This window comes from Condylostylus longicornis, unplaced genomic scaffold (genome assembly GCF_029603195.1).
Source record: "Condylostylus longicornis isolate FDR11 unplaced genomic scaffold, ASM2960319v2 ptg000017l, whole genome shotgun sequence".
In the NCBI taxonomy this organism is placed as follows: domain Eukaryota; kingdom Metazoa; phylum Arthropoda; class Insecta; order Diptera; family Dolichopodidae; genus Condylostylus; species Condylostylus longicornis.
In genome coordinates this window covers 7,724,497-7,745,397 of record NW_026577986.1, presented here as the reverse complement: position 1 = coordinate 7,745,397, position 20,901 = coordinate 7,724,497, and positions in this window count along the sequence as shown.

Here is a 20,901-nt window from a genome sequence, read left to right as displayed (position 1 = left end):
TATGTTCAAGATCTCAAAGATGGTCAAGTCAACTTTATTATTTATTTGCGTTTTATATATTTATTTTTTTTCAATATCGTTAAAGTTTATTAGAAAGAAAAGCAAGGATAATTGAAAGCAATTTGAAAAAAAAGGATGAAATTAAAAAATAAATTACAAGAGGTTTTCATTAAATAATATTTTAACAGTTCGATTAACATTGACGTTTTCCAAAAATACACTTTTAATTCTTATATAATTTTTTAGTTTCTCTTAACTTGAAAGCCTAAATTGTTTCCATAATGAGTCCAACATTTGATATTAAAATTTTGGTTTACTAAATTTAAAGGCTAAAATTATTAATTTCTTACCTTTACAATGAAAACTCAAAACTGAATTTGTTACAGGGGTGAAGTGGTTTTTTCTGAAAAGAGAAAAATTTGAAAAATAAATAAATTTGTTTCATCAAGATTCGTTAAAGATTTTCAATAATAAATCAAAAATGAAAATTTTAATCTTTTCTATATTAAAATAAACTTTTTTTATCTTTTTTCTCGTATCTAGGCTCCTGAAAAATTATATAGTAAAGTAGCCACCTCAAGATGCAAGACGCTTCTTACTAGCTCTTAAGCGAGCCACAGCTTCGCAATCATACAATAAGTGCTCCATTTTTTCGTCCTCTTCCAAAGAGAGACGGCAGATCTTGCTCTCTCAATTGTCCATCCTTTTCAGATGTACAATGAGTACAAATATCAATGACCTCCAATATATATTGAATCAAATTTACAGGAAATTCAAGTCTAATCTGTTATGACAATTTTATAATATTGAACTGTTATATTATAATTTCATTATATATTTTTTATTTATAACTTAAATTTAGGAAATTTTTGATTTATCAGATTTGCTCAGGCAATCAATGACAATTTTATACAATTTGACAACGTACTCGTATAATGAGAGAAATTAATAAAAAAAATTTAAAAAATGACAGAATCAACAAAAAAAAAATCCGATGTGGTCAGACATAACCCACCGCAATGTGTATTGTCTAGTTAAGTGAAAGTGTTACAGAAACAGAATATTATAAAAATGCCGGTTAAATACTTCTTTCCAATTTTTAGGCCGTTAGAAAGGTTTTAGGTAACATACCTAGAAAAATGAAAATTTGGCTCTTAGTAGACTTTCGCTTTCTGCCATCCAAATTCTCTGAAATGCTCTTCAGTTAGTTTCGGTTCGAAAAATATCGATTGAGAGTTTTTGTACAGCGAATAAAAATGTGTTGGTTCTCTTATAATTGAAAAATTATTTAAAAAATACTCTTGAAATTAAAAACCACCAAAATAAAATTAATATAAAAATGATTACATATTTGATTTATAAGGAAAGCAGTAACAGTTTTTTCGAGTCCATCTATGAGATTTATAATATTAAAATTGGCCTCATTATTTTTACAATCTCTCGTTCTTAAACTTTTAATTGGCCTTACTGTATTTATTTATTCAATAGAATACCTTAAAAGCTCAAAAGTAAAACGCTTGAATATGAATAACACGAATTTTGCAATAGTCAGAATTTTTAATTTTGTAAAAAAATTCGACTTTTTTGTTAAATATGGCAAAATTTATTTTTAAACAAAACTAAGAAACTCAATGCTTATATTATTAATTCGCATTCATTAGAATTCATAACTAATGTAGTGAAATTCGTTTAAATTAGCAATAGAGAAAATAAGAGTACTTGACTATCAAAATAAAATCATGTTAATTCTCAATAGAATTATTAATACCTAATTAATATTATATTACCATTCAATCATTTTAACAACAATGAGATTTTAAACATAATTACTCTTTTGTACAACAATTTCCCTTTCTCTCTACACTACTCTATTTAATTATCTATGAAATTTATTTTTGAGTTGAATAAACGATTGACGAGAAAACACCTACAAATAGAATTTTCTAAAATACAAAGAGAAAAAATTATAAAAAAATTTATAAAAATTTTTTAATAATCTCATTGAATTTATCCCACTACTAATGGATTATTTTTGATAAAGACTCAATAAATTCAACGTATAATTGTTATACAAATGATGCGTTTCATGTCAATCCATTAACTTTCTTTAACAATATAGTTTATGATTTTTACTCAATTATCCGATTATTATTTAATTCAATATGTATTTTAAATGAAATCCCAATTTTAAAATTCATTATTACTTTATCAATATAATTTTAATCCCTTGAATCAATCAATATATTCAATCTATTTGCAGTTACTCAATTTTGTTATACAGAGTTGTCTATAGCTTATTTTTTTTGTTTTTTTTTTACCTATCAAAACAATCATATATATGAGTATGTGTAGATGGAATTAGCTCTTAATCATAATTGAATAAAATAATTTCATCTCTTTGCGATACATTAAAAATTTATTACATATAATTATATAGGTTGTCTATATAACAGTTTATAAGTGTGTGTATTGAAAAACTCATTTAATAATTAAATTCAATTACTTTAAAATTAATTCAAAATCTCTTTTCAGGCATCATTTTGTATGGTCTTTTCATTATTTTTATTATACTAGTCTTCATGTATAAATAGAAGCGAATGAATTACTTTTCATTTAGATTATTACATAAATTAATATTGAAGAGAGAGAGAGCGCTATTGTTCAAAATTTTTGTTACGTAATTTACTCATTTTATATGTGATTTAAAAGAGTTTTTCTTTTCATTATTATTATTTTAAATAATCATTTTAATTTAATTAAAACAAGTTTATAATTTTTATAGTTTTCTACATAGATTTACTAATTAGTATACGTAATATTTTAATTATATCGTTAAAATTGTGTGACTATTTATCATGTTTAGAAAGTTAATAGTGAGTATTTTAAATTTAATTAAGTGTTTAGAAGGTTTAATATACCATTTCAATGCGAATTTTGTGATCATTATTAATACATATGAAATAAAGCCAAGCCACTGTTCTGTTGTTCTGTGAGTTCGAATTTATTGTATGATTCAGCCTAAAACATGTTTAACTTCACAATGCTCAAAAAATGTTCGTGGAATAGAAACTGCGGTAATCTAAGCATTCACTTAATGTTTAAATTGAAAAAAAAAAAACTAATAATATTATAAATTTATAAAATATTTTCTAAAGCTTCCTGGGTAGTCAGTATTAAGTCCGTACAGGACCGATATTCAACTCTTTCCTAAACAAACATTGCCGAAATTAACAATACCATTTAAACGGTATTCCCCATCCACTATATTTCATTTTCTTTTGAAATTCTTCTCGATCTCTTAATAAGAGTTGCGGGTTTTCTTACGATCTCTCTTATTTCTATCAGTATCGTATAAAACAACATAATAGGGCAATTTTCTATTATGATTATGATTAGAGCGATACTTTAAACAGAATTCATTGAAATGCTCATTTTCCTCGTACTGAATTTCGAATGCCATTTTTTTTTAAGTTTTCTGCTGTTTCAGCTTGGTATTAATATTGTAAAATGTTCATATTGTGTACATTTGATTTAAGAGAATGTTCGCTTCATGCCAGTTGCAAATTTATAATATATTTGAATATCTTAGAGTTGCCTCCATTAAAGCTTTAAATTTTGTTCCATGAATTTCGTTTATTTTATATTATATAATTCCTGGGATATTTTGATATATGAACATACATAATTATACAGATGTATTAAATAATCAGGATTTTGTATAACAAAAATTTGAATACAATATAAAATTTTAATACGAATATAATTTTATGTATAATTTATTTTCTAATGAGATTCAGTAAAATAACGAAATTTAGTTTCTTTACGATATTTAATAACTATGGGTTAAACAAAACTTCACTATTTCGGCAGGTTGTATTTGCAACAGAAAACAATTTGTTATAATAGAATCTCGATAGTGGGGTTTATTTTTCGTAAACCTTACAAATCGTTCGAATTCCTTCATCTGTTCTCTTCGTCTGGAAAAGCCGCTTGAACGTACACCCAGAACACAGGCAGGAGTACATTAAATCGATATAGATGGCGAAAGATTATTATTCCGAAATACATACAACCTCATGTTAAGCTAAATCAGAAGGTTCTTTAATTTAGATTTTCCAGATATTTGTCCTTGGACTCCCAGGAAAAATGTTAAAGATACACTGAAAAATCATATAATTTTAATTAATTACAAAAGTGATTTCATTTCGTTTAACCATTATAAAAATAAAACATATTTAAAAATTTGGTGTCGAAATTTTTTTTCCCAATTTTTTAACATTATTACTTCCATATTATTGTTTAATTGTGTAATAAATCAGTGTCATTAACACCACAAAGACAATCTTCATAAAATTCGCAATATTGTTCTACAGAAAGAAAACAATTATAATTTTTTTTATTACAATTTTTATGAAAAATCATAAACTTTAATTTTACTCAACTTATTAATTATAATAAATATACGATTATTAAAAAAAATTTAATATTCAATGCCATCTTGTGTTGTGATAATTAATGTCATTTACCCCTTTTCGACACTATACTAATTTCCATTCTCTTTTATTCTATAATATTTTTTATAATTTATTTTTTTACTATTAAATTTTATCATCCTCCATTTTTACGCTTATGTCACCACCATCCATGAATATAATAATTTTTTTTTTTCTTTTTCATTTTGCGAGAAATTAGGTATAATGATAATTATTATTATAATATAAAGTAATAATTAATTAAAAATCAAGTAAGTATATATAGAGAAAAATATAAAGTAAAAAAAAAAGGTATAGAATGTCAAAATTATTATATAATACTGTCAATTTTAGGCAATGATATTGTAAAATAAAAGAGAGAAAAACCGTTAACTATTGCGATAGTTGAAGTGATGATTGTTAATGTTGTGTATTCATTTGATAGTAGTGGTGATGATGACGATGACCAGTGATGCACAATAATTTATTTGAATAGAAAATTACTTAAAAATTGTGTGTAGTATTTTTTTTCGCAATATGATTTTAATTTGAAATTTAGAGAAAAATGAAATGAGAATGAAATATTTGTAATAATATTTATTGTTTGTCTGACTGTTATTATTTTGCTTGAATTATTTAATTGATGTTGGTTGCTTGAAAAACTGTGTTTAAGTCACAAAAATAATACAATTTAATTCAGAATAAATTCTATTTTACATAAAACCGTGGATTGCATATATTTAGGTGTAACCGTTTATTCCGTGCGTATGTTCGAAAGCAATTATAAATTTATCAGTCTGTTTTTAACGTTCATCTCGATCTAATCATCTAAGGTGTAGAAATAAGTATATGTTTTTCAGATGTGTCGAATTATGAGTTGGTTTAGTCAGAATAACTGTCATACAAATCAAAAAATAATTTATTCGTATAATAGAAAATGTAAAGCATATAAGATTACCAAATTTTATATGAGCCGATTCGGTAGCAAGTTAAATATTTCGACGGAATCTGATTATGATTGTATTAGTAATTGAAATGTCTGCCATACAATTCCAAAAATAATTTGATCATACATTGGAAACTATAAAGGCTACAATGTTTATCTAAATTTGACTAATCTAATATTGACAAACGAGTTAATCAACATATTACTATATTTTAGAAATTTTAAGACTGAAGCCGATATTATTTTTAACTATTTGAGAATAATACGAAATTTATATTCGGTCTCTTGCATTATGCAATTTTCATTGCATTTGAAAAATTTTAAATTTCGCTCAATAAAATGACTCAAATTCGAACCAAAATTTATCTAATACTATTTCAAATTCCACAAATCACATTCGACCGAATCATAAATTAACCGAAGCATGGCTATTGGAAATTAAATTTATTAAAATTGAATGTAATTGATCAAATATTAATTAAAATTTGAGTAAATATTTTGAGTGAAATTCAAAAATTTTCATTGTATTGTACGGGAATGATTTATCTAAGCAACTATAGCTTTATATATTTAGTTTTTTTAAAATATACATACAACGAAAATCTAAATACTAATGAGTTGAATAAACTTTAAAAATGATTTCCAAATGTGTAATATGTGATCTAAAAAATATTTTTTATTTTATTAGCCAAGTCCATATTTTATTTAATCATCTTAAACACAATGCGCTAATTTAGTAAATCGTTATTGTACTTTTCTGGTTATATTTTATAAACTTTTTATAACATATTATTTTAGAGATTATATCAGTAACAAAATAATAGAATTAAATATTAACCGCTAATTCTAAGATTTTAATAGAAGATAGAAAAGAAGATAGGAGAGATTGAAACTTTTATTTGAACAATTTTTATAGACAAAAAATTTTACTAAAATTTTTAACTAATTCCCGATCAATCGGATTTATTCTAGAAAATATTGGGAAAATAAATCACGTTAACATAAAATCTATTCTTCTATTTAAAATTTAAAGCATTTTTATTATTTAAAATTTATAAAACCTTAATATTCAATAAAAGAAAATGACTGTCTTAGAACAATATGAGTAATTGGTCATTTAATATTCCATTAATAATAGGTGAGTAATTAAAAACACTAATATATCAAGTCAAATCAATTCTCATCACTCATTATTCCTTTGTTTCAATGTCAGACGGAAGAAGATAGACCATCTTTATGTAAAATCTTAAACAATTACTTTTAATTTAATTACTCAGTTGCTTGTATGCAACTTGCATAACATTTTAATTGAAGATGCAATTATTATCGAATTATTTCTAAATAAATTTTTCCTTTTCATTACTTACTGTAATTACCATTTTGTTAAAATTGTAATTAAAATTCAAAAAGCATTCAAAAATTATTTTAATATTCATGAAAATTTCCAAATGACATCGATGTCCTTATACAGATGGCACTTTTTATTTTATAATATGCACGCGACAATTTTTATAAAACAACAATTTTTTGTATTCAATGCAAAATTTATTTTATAAATTTTTTAATGGAAAAATATTTTTGGAAATTTTTTTATTTCTGTATTTTTTAAGAAGTTTGATTGCAAATGATTTTTGAATTTAAATTTTTTTTTTGCATGGAATTTTAATTGATTTTTAATTTTAAAATGAATTGATTTTGAACCTGATTAAGGTGGACTAACAGGAGTCCATTTTTTTAAGCATACCGAATTTTTTCGTCTCGCACATAAATATTAACAAGTAAATTTTTAGTATATAACGCTAGAGACATGAGTTTTTAGTATCTAAAAGGTTGGTCTGTTACCTAGACTTTTATAATTTTTCTCTTTCTGTCTCTGCCATGAATATTGTCATGAAACTTATGAATTATTATGCTTGAAAATCTCTTTTTACATTTTTATCCATTACTTTGTGTGCCACCTATTGCAGAATTCGAGAATAATAAGTAAAACGACAGCTAAGTACATAAAAATATTTTCCTTTATAATTAAGAACCAAACCAATATGAGATTAAAATTAAAAAATTCATTATTAACAATTCATTGTTGTGCTGGAATTTTTGATTTAGTAGTTTTTCCTCATTATCATTAATATTTGCTCAATTTTTTTTTTTTTGACTCATTTTTCAAGTAAAACAAAACAATGAAAAGAAAATCCATTGTGGCGTTTTACGTTTTATTTTTTTCGTTTTGTTTTTGCTTTTTTCTCTTTTTATTATCATAACACTATTTTCAAAAGTGAAATAATCTTTTCGTAATTTTATTTTGATTTCAAATTCAATTGTTCTCCAAATTATACTCACACTCTCATATTTCCAAACATGCTGACTGACACATAAACTTTCATACAAAATTTTGTGAGGTAAGTAATGATTTGTGAATACAAAATTTGTACGTACTAAATTTTTTTTTTTTGTTTAATTTCGTTCCATATTTGGAGGAAATATGAAAGAGAGAAAAAAAATGTGTGTTTTAAAAAAGAAAATTAAAAATAATAATAACAAAAGCAGTTCAAATGAAACATTAATTTCATAACAATTAGGGAGTTCTTTCATTCAGCACCCACTATTCTTATTCGTATTAGTGGTAATCAAGTACAATACAAATGAAAATTTTGAGATTTCATACGTACATATAGTATTACAAGATAAAGGGTGATTCAAATGTGTTCATTAATTCATGGAGCATTAGGCAAAATATTTAATTGAAAAAGAGTTATAAGACTAGCCAATTTGATGAAACAAGTTCTGCAATGATACCAACACGCCTCTGTTAATTATGATCAAACAAATTAAAAATTATTCATGAATTTGCTCGAATTTAGTGAAAATAACGCTTGTTAATGAATGTACAGCGCTTTTCAATTCTTACCAAAAATAACTTACACTATCACAAAATGTAGGGTAATCAAAAAATTATTTGTGGTTCAATAAATTCGTTTGTAATTTCATTAATTGCAAACAAATGCAACCTGTACTTATGTCATTCTAAATCTTCTACATACTCGTACATATGTGTATTTAGTAATTTTATTGCAATTCATATGAAACTTAAAGTAATTCTTCTTAAATATTCTTGTATTCTAATCAATAAAATACCAGGATTTAAAATGTTTAGAAATGATGATAAGAAGAGCTTTTGTTTTTATTCTTAGAGTCGAGCAAAACCATCTGTTACGAGGTTTTTGATATCACTTAAAGTTTCTTTTATTCTTCTGTCTGATAAATCATAAAAATTCCGTCATTTATTCCGCAAAACTGATTTCAATGAAATTTAAGTCAAAAAAGCAATATATTTCAACTTTAAGCAAATGGAATTTATACTTCAAGGGCATTGATGGAAATTTTGATTGTACCGCAATTTGGCTAATCAAACTGACAACTGGATGAACGTTCAGATAATATTGTGAGGTCAAAACGGTATGCAAGCAGTATGCATAAAAAATTTGGATGTTATAAATCCTGAACAGCTCAAAATCAACTTTTAATTATTTTCCGGCTATTTATCGAGGTGAACACTTACCATCACACTCTATCATCTGTTTTCTACAAATCTGTATTCATATTCGGAAAATAATTTTGAAACACCCTGCAGGAAATTTATTGCACGTTCTTCTTAATATTTTTTTCCAGTGTTGTCTTTTCGTAAATTTTTTTTTATAAAATTTTATTTCCATAAAGAAAAAAATTTTATTAAAAAAATTTTGCGTGTAATTTATTCAAAAAAACGAAAAAAAAAAATTTATGACGCTATTTTTGGGAGATTACAAAAAAAAAATTTTATTTTGTTAATTTTTTGCTGTTATTTTTGTTGTTGTTTTTGCTTTAGTATACAAATTAGCCGCTTTTAAATTTTTGTTATTTTCATAATTTTTAATAGAAGATTTTTTAGTAGTTATAGAAAAAATTTTTCTTCTTCTATTTTGGTTCTGCTCGTTTAATATTTTTTCTAATTTTTGAACTGTTGTTGGTTACCATGAATAGGTCATTGTTTTATTAAAATAATATTGTGGTTTTTTAATTTTCTGATTTTAAATTCTAATTTTTTAACTATCAGAATATTTTTTGTTTCTATATTTTTCAAAAGAGAGTAATATGAGGACGTGCCGCGGTAATGATGTGATAAATTCCGGTTATATGCAAAATTTTTTTTTATTTTATGGCTCTTTAGAAGATACAAAGTTTTTTAATTATTGAATGTATTCTATAAATTTACATACACATACACCTATATGTGCGTGTTTTTAATTAGCATAACATGGTATTTTTATGGTGATTGATAATGACCGCATACATGTATGTATGTAGAAGCGCAGAAATGAGTTCAATACATTGTACGTTGCAGAGCTCTAGATCTTTTCAATTCAATTTCATTGAATTTAGCACACAAAATTACTATTGAAATTTTTGAAAAATAGAAGTGTAAATTATGAAAGTTGCAAGATAAGCGTTTTATTTTTTATTGTAAATAGGTTTTTCATTCACACTTTATTTATCTTAGCTACTTAAATGGTAAGTGTATTTTTAAAATGTGTTAAATTTTTCTTTTTTTTTACTTTTTTTTTTAGAAATCATGATGCGGTTAATTTAGTATAGAATTCAAGGACATTGCATAATAAATATACAATGAATAACTGATTATGAAATAGCGGAATCTATTTAGAATAAAAATAACTAAAATATTAAAAATTTTTTTTTGGAAACATTAAGGGAATTATGGTTTTGCAAATAACTAATATCTAGTATGTGCAGACTTTGGTTTATAATAATGTTCACATTATTCACTTAACATCAAATATTACGCCAGATATTCAGTAAAATTCTAAAATTAAATTTTTGAACATTTGATTTGAAAATTAAAGTTTTTGATTTAAAAAAATGAAAATATTATTAAGCAGCCTAATTTTAAAATTTAACCATTTTTTCAGCTTTCTTAACACTTAATGGACGGGGCCTGTAGATTTGCGTTTTAATATTCCAATTCTTTAGGACGGGTCACGTAGATTTACGTATTTTCCTTGAATTTTAGATACGTTGCTTTAGTTTTTTTATTTTACGCACATTGTATTACTTTTTCTTGCTGACATTATTATTGCACTAATTGCACCCTAGTGTACGTACAGGTTTTTTTTTTATTCTTGCTTTACTCTCCTTGGGAGCATAGGTCTTCAACAAAGCTTCTCCAACGAATTCTATTAGGGACCATTCTTTTTACTTCTGCCCACGTCATGTTAACGGTTTCTTTCTTTTTTGTTTTTTGCACGTATTCTTGGGTCGTTCAACACTTTTTCTATCCAATAACTGTCTTGCAATGGTTTCAGGTGGGCGTCGCAATGTGTGGTCTATGCATCCCACTTTTTTCTTCTTTGTTACCTTTGCAATTGACTCTTAACGGGTTAAAGCCCAGAAGCCAAGAACTGTTGCTTACGTACAGGGTAGTTTGGAACTATTGCTTAAGTTCTCAAGTTGTAATGTCTTAGAATTTTCTTGAAATAAAATTCGTTCGTGTGGGGATGAACTCGGACGTCTTAAGGTTGTTTTGGTGGAATTAAAGAAAATCAGATTAAAAAAAACTGTGTTTGAGAAATATCCATAAAAGTTTCGAAGTTTTTTTTCTCAATTAATATATGGTTGATATTGGATTTGCTACTTAAACTTTGAGAAAATAAAAAACATTAAATATTTCGAAAAATTTTTGCTATTTTTTTCAACCACCAAAGTCAGGTCACCCTATAATAGAGTTTGATTGGTAAGTCATAAAATTTAATAAGTTTTTTTGATTTAAATTTAAATATTATTTTCGCCATGAATATTTTCATGTTACCTCATTGGTTTGAAAGTTAGACCCGAATTATTTTTTTTTAACTCTATGTACATTATTATATTTTTGTATCCCCGATCATATAAGGTTTCAAATGGCATCTAATCTGTCGAAGTTCTGAAATGTTTCCCTAGTTTTGTGACCGCGCAATTTTTATCTAATTCCTTACTTCCATACCGTAGTATAGAGGATATACTGAAAAAGAGTTAAACGTTCTGATGTCCGCCTCCTGTGTGCCCACGGTTATTATTTCGTCTTTCTTCTTAGCTTAAACTACACAACATACATACAGCATACAAGCTCACCTGAAAAATGCTGGGTACTTTTATATACGTTCGAGGTATATTCGAGGCTGCCCCCAATTCTCATTATAATGTATCCTTTCGATCATTTAATAAATTTTCATTATTATGTGCAGAAAATTTTTTTCTTTATAACGATTATGTAATGCAAAAACTAATATTTTTCTTATTAGATAATTTTTCCTATACGTTATAAAATTTGAATACTTTGCTTGTTCCGTGCTAATGTAATAATTTATAATTTGAAAATAACATAAAATTTAATTATAAAAAATGCGCTCTGACCATAAAATTGATATTTTGTTTTTGTCCTAAAAATGGAATTAAATTGATGATGACATTTTAAAAAATTTATTTATTTTTTCTTTTCCTCTGACAATTGTATAACATTTGCATACATATACATACAATATTTATAACATTCGTAAAATATTTTTCAATTCTAAAGAATTATGTAGGTGTATTTACATTTAGAAAAGATCTTAATTAGGTAACTTGAATTTGAAACCTAATAAAAAAATGAAAAGAAGAAGACAAACTTTCACAGCTTAAAACAGAGGAAAATACCAAAAATACGAATAGAGAAACGACCATAAAATATTTTATTATAAAATAAAAATTATTACATAATTTATAACTTTTATACTTAAAATTGTGAATAATATCAATAAGGGAATTGGAATTTATGCCAAAAAAAAATATTGAAACAATAGGAAAAGAGCACCGATTTATTAATGTTTTAAATAGTTTGACAATTTTTTTAATATTACAATGAAAATAACAATTGGTAATTAATTTGAACAGTGATCATAAATATTTTGATAACTCTTAAAAAAACTCCTATTATTTAGTGTGAAATGACTGCTGGAAAACATCCCGGTTAATTCAATATCAGTCAAAATTCAGGGGATAAAATGCAATTTATTAATGGTCTATGACTCTATTCTAATATGGACTTGTGTTTTTTCCCAAGACTTAATAAAAATCAAAACATTTATAAAAATAAATTCTAAACAACCTGAAATTATTTTATTTTAACATTTACTTGGAAAAGGCAAAGTCAACAAAAGTATTCTAAAATATTTAAAAATTGTGATAGTCAATTACAAACTCGCAAATTGTATCTGAGATGGTGCCGTCTGTTACAAGGCTTTTCCAAAAATTATTTTCCATAAAGCGAAATAGAAAACTCTTGAGCAACGAAGGGGTCCAACGACTTAAGGAATTTAATAATATGTATGGAAATATAATAAGAATTTGTATAATATGTGTGAACCTTTCGCATGTTTTTATCTCGAAAATTATGGATCAAATCTAATTGATTGTAAAACCGAGAATAATTAAAATTATTTGTCACCTTATACGAAACATCCTGTATATTAAAATAAGGCACCAACTGAAATTTACTAAGAAAATCAATTAAAATTTCATTCTTTTTTTGTAGTTTTCCAATTCAATTTTTCTAGAATAACCAAAAAAATTGGGTCAGGAAATGATTAATTCTACAACAAGTCATTTTGTTTTGTCCAAACTAATAATAATTATTATTTACAAATTTTTAGATTTTTAGGTTATAAAAAAACAAAACTATTAAGATACAAAATTGTCATGTGCCCTTTAACATTCTTAAAATTTGTAAATACAAAAGATTTTTCTTAAAGTTTTCTTAATTGAAAAGAAAAAACAAAACGAAAAATTTTTACTTTTTACACTCTCATTGTTTTATATGACATTTTCTCAGTGACCTGATCACCAATATTTGTGACCAAGTCGCGAAAATACTTAAATAACCTCCCTAAGAACAAAATACCAAATAAAAATAATATGCACGTTCAAATACACGATCTAAATTCACATTTTAAAGTCACATACCGGTCATTTAACAATTTTTATTTATGTACATTTCAAATATTCATTCTACTGACCCATTTTCCATGAACTCACGAACTTAAATGAAAGGTGGACAATGGTACAATATAAGACTATAAATTTAAAAAAAAAAAGTATAAATATTCACGTACATGTTAAAATGTACACATACGTTTACACCTGAAGTACTTTGTATTTTATAGATTTTGGAGATTTTATTTTCTCTTTGCTATTCTCTTATACGTAATATTTACGTTTTGGTAAAAATAACTAGCTATTTTTCACCTTAACCACTCTACTCTATTAAGTTGAAAATAAAAACGTCATTACTGTATCGTTATATTTCGTGTGATGACAATTTTAAAACACATACAGATAAAAACTTCACGAACTCCATATAAATCGTAAGTACACAAAATATAATTATAGTAGCGAATTTACAATATATAGAGTTGCAAAATCGGCGAAGAAGAAAAATTAACACAAAAAAAATTTTGTTAAAAAAACCTCAGTAGTATTCTAAAATTTCAAGTAAACATTGTTAAGTTAATCATAACATAGAAGAAGTGAAAAAAGTCAAGGTAAACACACAAAGGAATAATACAGAATGAGAAAGATGTTGAGCAGGGGGGAAAGCAGTAAAATATAAAAAAGAGATACTAAACAGAATAAAAAGAAAATAACAGAAAATTAAGGTGACACCAGGTGTAACATTTTAAACTTTGTCATCATCATTCACTGCTATATAAAAAAAAAACAATTTCATAACCGCAAAATTATTTAAAATTTCGGGCAATCTTTCGAATTCGAATATTTAAAAAAATTGAGAGAAATGCTTAAATTTATTGAACAATGTAAAATTTGAAAGATTTTCGAAATGACAACGAAAGTCAAATAATTCAGAGAGAGAGAGAGAGAACAAGAACTAAAAAGTATTTTGAGAAATTTTCGAAATGGCAACGAAAATTAAATAATAATTCAGAGAGAGAGAGAACGAGAATTAAAAAATAATCAAATATTTCTTATTTTTTAACAAAACTTGCTAGTAGAATTAAAGCTCAAGCCACTGAAAATTGCCAGTTTCATTACAAAGAGAATTATTTGACATTTACAATGTCATAACAATTCCACTCTTTCTATTTTAAACTCATAAATATCAAGCTTAAATTCGTTCAATTGTTGTCTACCATTTCGACTTAGATTGTTTGAGGAGGAAGAGCCATAATTCATTATGAATGCCAGTTAGATATAATAGGTTTTGAGAGAACTGACAGATCCATAATACTCTTCCAATTTGACATAATGCAAAGTGAACACATCATAGCCTATTAAATTAAAATAGCTATTAATTAAAATAACCGAGTTCAGCCAATGAAATCAATAAAAAAGCGAGTAATGCACAATATTTAGTAAATATATTGGAAATTGTATAATGTGACTGAAATCGTGCAGTGTGACTGATCCGAATGAGTAATGACAAATTCTTAAAGCTGTTTAACCCTTATACGATGTCATTCAACTTTATTCATAATATTGCTGAAAATTTGTGACACTTTTTATAAGAGTTTTTTAAAATTACTTATATAACTTAAACAATTTATAAAAAAAAGTCTCAGATATCTTAATTTTAAATCTTTATGAAGTCAATTTATTGAATAATTCACCTCCATTTTCTCTTTATTTTGTTTTTTTTTTTAAATTAAACAAAAAGAAATTCTTAATGTGTTCAATAAAATTATTTTATTTTTACTTATATTGCATAATGAAATGAACAAAATAACAAAATAATTATTGACTAATTTAAGTCTTGATTGCCCAGGTAATAAAAATAAAGGTAAATAATAAAGAAAAATAAATCATATAATCAAACATTAAATTACACACACATGTGGTTTTTCACACGTTTTTCACATACATATTTTTATAAAAGAGAATAATGAAAAAAATGAGAAAATAAAAAATCAGTCATAATAAAATGTAAGAGTAACTAAACGAAACAAACCTTCTTTTTTTCTTCATTTCTCTGTCCCCGTCTCTCTCTCTCTCGTGATTTACAGTAAACTGAAACTTACCTACCCATTTTACTATTTTTGCTACCTTTATTACTTTGTGCTATTAATTTTAATGTTAATTCGCATTTTCATTCGTTTTAATTTTTAATTTTTTTTTTGATTTTATTAAAATAAACACAGTGAACAATACTACTCAAACTATTATAAAGTCAAAATAATAAGAAAAATTACAGTGCTTAATAAAAATAAATGACAGAAAACTGAAAGTTGAATGACTGAAAATATTACATATGCTTTGAATCTAGTTCACTCTATTAATGGTATATTAACTTTAATTTAGAGAGATAAAAATGAAGTAATTGTAGGGTTCAGAAATTGAAAACTAAATGAACTTGCCATTTACTTAAGGGTATAGGAGTAAATTTTTGGTTATTACTATAATTTCGTGAATCCCTTACTCCTTACTCTGCGTTCTGTAGAAGAGTGAAATTTTTTTAATATTAACATACTTGTTTTTTAAAATTTTAACTAAACTGATTTTTTATGAAAATCTAAAAGAATCTAATATTATCTAAACAAAACTGTCATATACAAATTCGTATGCACCTACTCGTATATAATTTTATTTATATGCAAAAATAATTTTCCGTAAAAGTTCAGATTTTTCATGTAGATCAAACAAAGTAATAAAAATATATTTTTAAATTTTTTATATGTACATAGTTCTAATAGAATATGCAAAAATCCTTGATTTAGTTATTAAATTTAGCATAGATTTTCTTATAAACTTCATAATTTATTAAGTAAATTTTAAAAATCATGAATATGACAAGAAATGTTGTATATTTTATATGTACTCAATCCCCGATATTCCACGAAGTTATACACGTAAAATTGTTATTTTAGTAACACTGCCGCCCGATCACGAACCATATACGAATAATATCGGAATGATAAAATTTTTTTTTGTTTCTTGATTTTCTGTTGTAACATAAAATTTATGAAATGAAATATTTATAATAATGGTACTTAATATAATTGTTTTGTTGATTGATTCGAACAATAAGTAAGCAATCATACAAAAATGTTTGAACTAGTTCAAATTGCTGTTTTAACTTAAAATTGAAAATTTAATTTTATAAATTAAAATTTTAGTCCTAAATTGAATGACTACCACATAATTTGTAAGAACTGGTTTTCGACCCTGTCCAATGTTACTCACATTATTCCAAGAACGAAAATAATAAAAATTACGAACACCTTAGACATTTTATACTTACAATCATTGATGAGCAATTCTTTCAAAAATTTGATATTTTTTTTTTTTTGATTACAATAAAACAAAACAAAAAATTTACTTTTAATTAAATACTATAACGGTAAAGTTTTGGTAACATACACGTACATATGTAATGGAAAAGCACGTAACAAAAATATTACGTTCATTATTGTAATTAAATTCTTTTACAAAGGCATATATACCTAAGTACTAAAAATAATTATAATTAAAAATTATTAAAAAAATAAAAACAACAAAAATGAAATTAAAAGCGCAATTTAACCTGAAATTTTTTGTGTTATGTGTGTAGTGTGTGTGTACTATAAAGGAATTTGGAGTAAATTAATAGACGGTCACAAAATTAAAATAAAAACAACAAAAAAAAAAAATAAAATAAAAGTATAAAGGTAGCAAAAATTACAATTTTTTTTATTTTTATTTTGCAAGAAATTTGATATCGTCATTATTATAGTCAGCAATATGACAATGTAAACAACTGTCATACTGTCATAGCATTAGCCATATGTCATGATAAAACGGTATAAAGGTCAATATTTATTTTTATTGTTTTTATTGTTTTGTTTTAATTTTGCTTTTGGGGAAGAATTTATTAAAATTATTTTGCCTTAGAAATTGTAATTATTACCGTTATTGTTTTTGTTGTATAATTTAATATTAAATAAAAAATATTTTAGTATTTTTGTTTTTATTATTATTGTTTTTTCGTAAAAGCCTAAAGCAATTTTATTGCAATTCGAGGGAGCAAACAATTTTTATGCTTGAAATCTAGTGAATTTTCAATTATTTGTTTTTAAACCAAACATTCTTAAAATGTTCGAATAAATTTGGTATGTTATGACAACAAGTTATGAGAAATTATTTTTACATGAAATGAATTTCTAAATGTTAATAACGAACAAATAAGTTCGTCTATGCAAATAAAAGACATTAAGCTTTAGGAAAAACGTCTATATTAAAGTTTACGGTTTAATGTCTACGAAAGTCTGTCCAGTTTACCTACTGTAGTATACGTATAATTTGCAGCACAGTAATGTAACAAATTTACAGCAATTAATTGCAGTTTTATTCTAATATTTCCGACAGAAAATTAATGTTTCAGTAGTACTAAATTTTCAAATGGTCTACTATTATGCGTGGAGCTTTAGATATAAATTAGAATGACTTTATCAAAACCGCCAATTTTTTCCATTTATGCTTTCATAAAAATTTTCCTCAATAATAAACATTTTCATAAACACATTAATGCAAAATAATAATGCGATACATACGCAACATATTTTTGACAGTTGTATAAAAACTTTTGCTATTTTGAATTTGCAGTATTGTTTTGCACATGAGCCATGTAAATGTCTCTAACAGAAAAAAAAAATAAATTCTAGAAGTTCCCTAAATAAATAAATGTAAAAAAAATTTTAAAACAAGTTATAAGAAATTTTATTGAAGTTATGTTTTCTTACCATAATTGACTTTCAATCGGATAAGACTCAGACATTTTAAATATGTAAAATTAAACTGCAAAAACTAGTAAAAAAAAGTACAGCTGACTTAACTGCGCTAGTCATGATAATATAAATATTTTTGTGATAGGTTAGCAATGTTTATGAACCAATTTCAATTAGCAACATTTGTTTATGAATACAAATATAGCGCAGTTCTCGCTATATATCACGATATACTGTATGTATGAAAAGACCTAATATCGTTGTAGAAGGTGCGGAACAACGTATATTTTGCCAATTTTTCGATTCAATGAAATAAGTTTTTATATTTAAATTATGTTACAATGAAAATATTTTCTAAATGTCAACAAAATGCAGACGATAAAAGAACGAACAAACGGACAGAATATTAAATTTAAAACTTTTCATAAGATTTTTTTTTTTTTTTAAAAACACGCATAAATAATAAATTTTAGCAAATTAATTTTATTAAAAAAATTAAATTTTAAAATGAATTTATTTGTAATCAATATTGTTCAATCATACAGAAAAATTTTAATTTTATTTCAATTGAATTTCTACATTTAAAATGAACTTTTGAGATTTAAAAATGTTACTATGGAATTCTAATGGTTGTAGGTATGTACAATAATTGTAATTTAAGCATAAAATTCTAGTCTAGACAATATGATTTAATAAGCCTTTATTAATTTTACTAAAATAAATATTTAATGAAAATATAAGAGATTAAACCGATTAATATAGTGATTTTACAATTAAATTATGAGATTAAAAATTAAATAACCTCAAAATTAATATTTTCTTTTTTGGCATGACATCATGCAATATTAAGGTTTGAGGTTTATTTTTATACCCGTACGAACGTATGTTCGAAGGGTATACTAAACTTGCCTTACCGTTTGTAACGCTAAGAAAAGACGGTGTTAGATATAGACTCAAGTGTATGTTTTTGATCAGCGTCAAATTCTGAGTTGATTTAGCTTTGTCTGTCCGTCCGTCCGTCCGTCCGAACGATAACTCAAAAACTAATAAGGCTAAGTTCACCAAATTTTCACAAATGATTTATTGTAGTAAGTGCCAGAACCCTATTTAAATTGGACATGATCAGGGTACCGGTTCGGGTAGCTGCCATACAACTTCAAAATTTATTTGACTATATCTCAGAAACTATAAAAGCTGTGATATTGAGATTTCACACAAGTGAATATATTAGTAGGGCCGATGTGCTTGATTAAATTCGCTAAAATTTCTTGGCTCTTTCTGGTAGCTGCCATACAACATCAACAGTAGTTTGGCACAACCAGTATTTTGAAAAACACATAGTACTGAAATTTTGCATAAATTAATATGGTAATACGGCAACTTAAAGTCATAGTCTGCCCCATAGTTAGTTATGGCAATGGCACATTAGTTATTCGCACATAGGATAACAAATTCGTACGGGTATCACAGAGTTGACAAGGTCAACTCTATTTTTTTTCTCGTTTTAAATAAAAGAATAAAATTTAATTAATTTTTTTCATTAAAGTTTTATTATTATTCTTGTATTTTAATTATTTTATGAATGATTAATAATAATTAATTAAATTATTTTCAATGAATACGAAATGAAATGAACAAAGAGAAAATTCACTCTTTAAATGAATGATAATTCTTTTGTCATTTTGATTCTTTAGTAAATTTTTGAAATCTAAGTAGAAAATGAGCATAATATTATTCTTTGCCCCGGAGAAATTTCCGAGAATTAAGTATTACGTTTTTTTTTATTGTTATTCAAATTTAATAAATTTAATATTGTATATTGTAAGAATTATGTAATATGAAAGACCATGAGCCATGAGTCAATCAACATACATAAATAATATTGTCTTCTTATTGTATAGAATTACAATTATTTAAAAGGAAGTGGTTAAAATTTTTGGAAATAAGAGTACAAAAGTTTTTTTTGTGGAAATGAAATTTGGATATCAAAAAATTTTTTTTTTAACAAAATTTATACAAGATTATCAAGGAATGTAAGTGAAATTTGGTTTGAAATTTCTTTAAAAAAAAAAAAAAATTCTTTATAAAACACATTGAAGGGTTTCTTTTAATATTTCCTTGTGTATAGTGATATTTTTTTAAATACAACAATAATATTATGAAATTTGAATGACCTTCTCTGGCTTAAGGCAATAAGAAATTTTTAATACATAAAATATAGAATTACGTTTAATAAAAAGGGGTTTTCTTCGAAAAAAATTGTGGTACATGGAAAAGAATATAATATTGAAGGTTTTTTTGTTTTGTAAATGCTGAAACGTATAAGATTCTTTGAAATACAATGCGTAAGGAATGAGAAATTATCCTTTACTTCCACTTATATAATTGAAAACTTTAAAAATAAATTTTACCCTGTTTTACTTAATTTAATTTCATTTCATTTCTGAACGGGTTTTGAAAACTATATACATAATAGATTTATTTTCGAAATTTTAAAATTACTTTAAAAACTGCAATATTGCTGTTATACAGTACAAACTATAAAATAAGAAGGTTTTTTACCATTTTGAACTTGTAACTTAGCATAATTTAGTGAAACCATCTGGCAATCATTTATAGTCTTTTATACACATGTAGATGTAGATTTATCTAAATATCTCAACTTAATTTTCTAAATATAATTAATTAAAATATATATTAT